The following is a 3304-nucleotide window of genomic DNA, read 5'->3' as shown; positions in this document are numbered from 1 at the left end:
ACGATTTCTGCTTCTTAGTTCCGCAACGGGGAAAAGTATAAAACGGAAGGGAAAAGAGATACGTGTAAATACATTGAGAAGTACATAGATAGAGATTCGAGTACCGAATAGTATTTTGTCGAGAATGGTCTCACGTTCAGGTGTTTTTTAAGCTGCGTTCCGCGATAAAGTGAAAACAAAGGCAGCGTACGGTCGGTCCGCTTTCGAAGTTCGACCTCTGCAGGGGGGGGATGATTGAAGCGTCAAAAACGGGGGAAAAACATATCACGCCAACGGTGAACGCGCGCGGTCAGTACTTCCGGCTTGATACGGTCGCCGCCGATTGAGTTTCTTGGATGATACGTTGTAAAGCTACTCTGGCGGAGTTTATGCAGGCGTTTTCTTGTGCAATGTGTAATAATAATGTAAATGAAGTAAGCGAATGAGGGCTAAAGGGGGGAAGAAAGGGAAGAGGAGGAGGAAATTTGGAATTTCAAAGAGAAAGAGAGACTGTACTCGTGTCGACGAATAACTACGATGTTTATTATACTTCTCCTTTTCAGTGGTTAAATTGATCGGCTTGTATAAAGTGAGAAAAATGGTTTACTACTAGAATCGGTAGTTGTGCGCCAGAGAGAAGTAATTTCGAAAGAAGTGTCCCTCCTAGCGTTAATGTTTCTATCGACGTGATATATATAATTTTGATGAGGAATAATAAATGGGAGGATTTCCGGACGGTTGCCTTCTCTCGTTCGAATCTTTCGACTGACTAAATATTTCTCTCTCTTTTTTTTTTTTCCTTCTCTTCTAAATCGTGTGTTTAAATCGAGAGACCGCCGTCCGGGAAGAAGGTTCGTGGTTGTAATTATTAACAGAAGAAGGACAAAAAGGAAGGGAAGAGCAAAAGAAATTCATCGATGATGAGTAGTAGGGCTTTATCGACGAGGGGAGAGGGAGAGTCGTTTGTAAAAAGAAACAAAATCGAAGACAAAAAAAGATTTGTGAAAAGAAGAGACGCGAGCGGCAGGAAGGCATAGTTTTTATTCTATATACTTTTGTAATCGGTCGAATTTTCCGAATAGAGAGCGAAAATTTGTACAGTTCGATGCATGAGGAGCAAGACAAAAAAAATTAAGTATATAATAATTGAATTTATCTGTCGATGCGGATGAGGAACATTCTACGGCACGCGAAACATTGACACACGACACACATGCATACGTACATACATACATAAACACATTGTCATCCCATAGACTGATCCCATCGAAGAGAAATAATCAGTCCGGCTATAGGTCATCATCATCATCATCAGCATCATCATTATCATCATCGCGTTGGATTAGCTTCTTCGAGCGAACACGGAGACGAACTCAAACGTACGATGAGAAACGAAGGAACGAAAGAAGAAATGAAACGAAACGGAAAATCTTAGGCCGTATCGTCGCATGTAAACGCACGCATATTTAATTCGAGTCGTTAACGAATCGAACGTCTAAGATTCTTTTTTTCAGGGCACAGTAGTATTCTGGACCTGATTTAAAAGAAAGAAAAAAAGAGAGAGAGGGAGAGGAAGTGAAGAAAAAGGGGTTTTTTTCAAAGAGAATTTTGCACCAGTGCGACTCGACTTCTGCCGCGTGAAACGGCGTGGAAAGAAAACTACACAAGAGAATTGTCTTGGTGGCGTTGCTATACATATATACATTAAGGCAAAAACATGAATTGAATATTGTTCCTGTGAGAAGTCGAGTACGCACCGGAGGGAATTGTCTCAGCTGGAAGTCTCTTAAGGATGTACCCTAAACGTACAACTTAGTGTACGTCCAAAGCCATAGTGCCTACACAATAATGATCACACCCTGCAAAACTGTAAATAATTTACATACTATACAAAATATATGAATATATATATATTATATATATATATACATACACACAAGACAGGCGAAATTTAAGGACGTGACGACCCCCGATGGACAAAGAGTAATCGAGAGAGAAGGATAGAAAAAGAAAGAAGGAAATACAAGATGCTGCGGAGACACCTCATTGCGATTATCACGAGATATCGATTAGTTAGTTTTAATTACGATTAATAATTAATTATTGAAGCATTACACGAGGAAAACGTTAGTTTATAAATGGACTTATCATATATACATACATGTATACATATGTGTATGTACATATAATAAGTACGTACGTTTTATAGTCAAACGAATTTTGTGCAGAATAACGGTAAGGATTTCCGTTAATTCGAAATACTTAGGAATGCGTAGTCTCTTTTAAAATATAGAATATGTTAGGTGATATCGATGAATGAGTATAATATAATTTGAGGATGAACGAAAATTGTTTCGTCCCGTCACGTGTATTTATTTCAACGAATATCGCTCATTTTAGAGGGGGGAAAGAATTGAGGACGATTTTGCCGGAAACGAATTTTTTTGTTTCTTTCCGTCGTCGTCGTCGTCGTTCCGTCGTGTCGATAATAAAATAAGGGAAAAAATCCTGGAACGTTTATTCTGCACAACGATTCGACAAGCGCAATACCTATCTGCAACAGAGAGGGTTGTATACTAGTTTTGTTTTTCGTTTTCCTTTTTTTTCCGATAAAACTGGTGGCATCGCGCTTTTTTCTCATACGCATTGTGCAACGAGAGAGGGGAAGCAAAAACGGGAGAAACAGAGGGAAAAAAAGAGAAAGAAAAACTATACAGAGGAAAAAAAGAGAATCGAGAGTGTGTGAAAAAAAACGTGTGTGTGAGTGACGTGATGATCGAATGATAATGATTAATTGATACGAATGTTCGATGGTCGACGGTTCGATTTCGATCCCGACACACCAGTGAGAAGTTACGATATTTTCTACCTGAATGTTTGCGGGGATTCCGGACGGAGTCTGAGCGCGGACGGGACTTTAAATAAGTGTACATGATAGTTCATCGATATATTGTATATTTTACTCTGTTCGAAGAGTATGTTGTAAGAAAGACACATCAATCGTGTGAAATAGTGGAGGAAGAAAGAAAGGGAAGAAAACATATGTGAAAACTACGAAGTACGATCGTGTTCCGACGTACTCAGACTTTTCGGGGATCTTTTTATAATAACTTATCGCGAAGATGGCAGTCCATCAGTTTTCATTTTTAAACCCGATTATTCGCGAGAAATCTCTGACCCGCGCTTCTGGCAGTCTGTCGAATAGACGCTTCTCATATTTTTACAACGACAGAGCCATTCTTTCCATACTTTTCGTTTACGTTTCAGCGGGATTTTTATGATCTTTACTTAACGCGATAACCACGCGACACCAAGCATCGAAAAT

This window comes from Habropoda laboriosa, unplaced genomic scaffold, assembly GCF_001263275.1.
Source record: "Habropoda laboriosa isolate 0110345459 unplaced genomic scaffold, ASM126327v1 scaffold38, whole genome shotgun sequence".
Taxonomy (NCBI): domain Eukaryota; kingdom Metazoa; phylum Arthropoda; class Insecta; order Hymenoptera; family Apidae; genus Habropoda; species Habropoda laboriosa.
The sequence above is the reverse complement of the archived record's forward strand: the minus strand, read 5'-3'. Positions refer to the sequence as shown.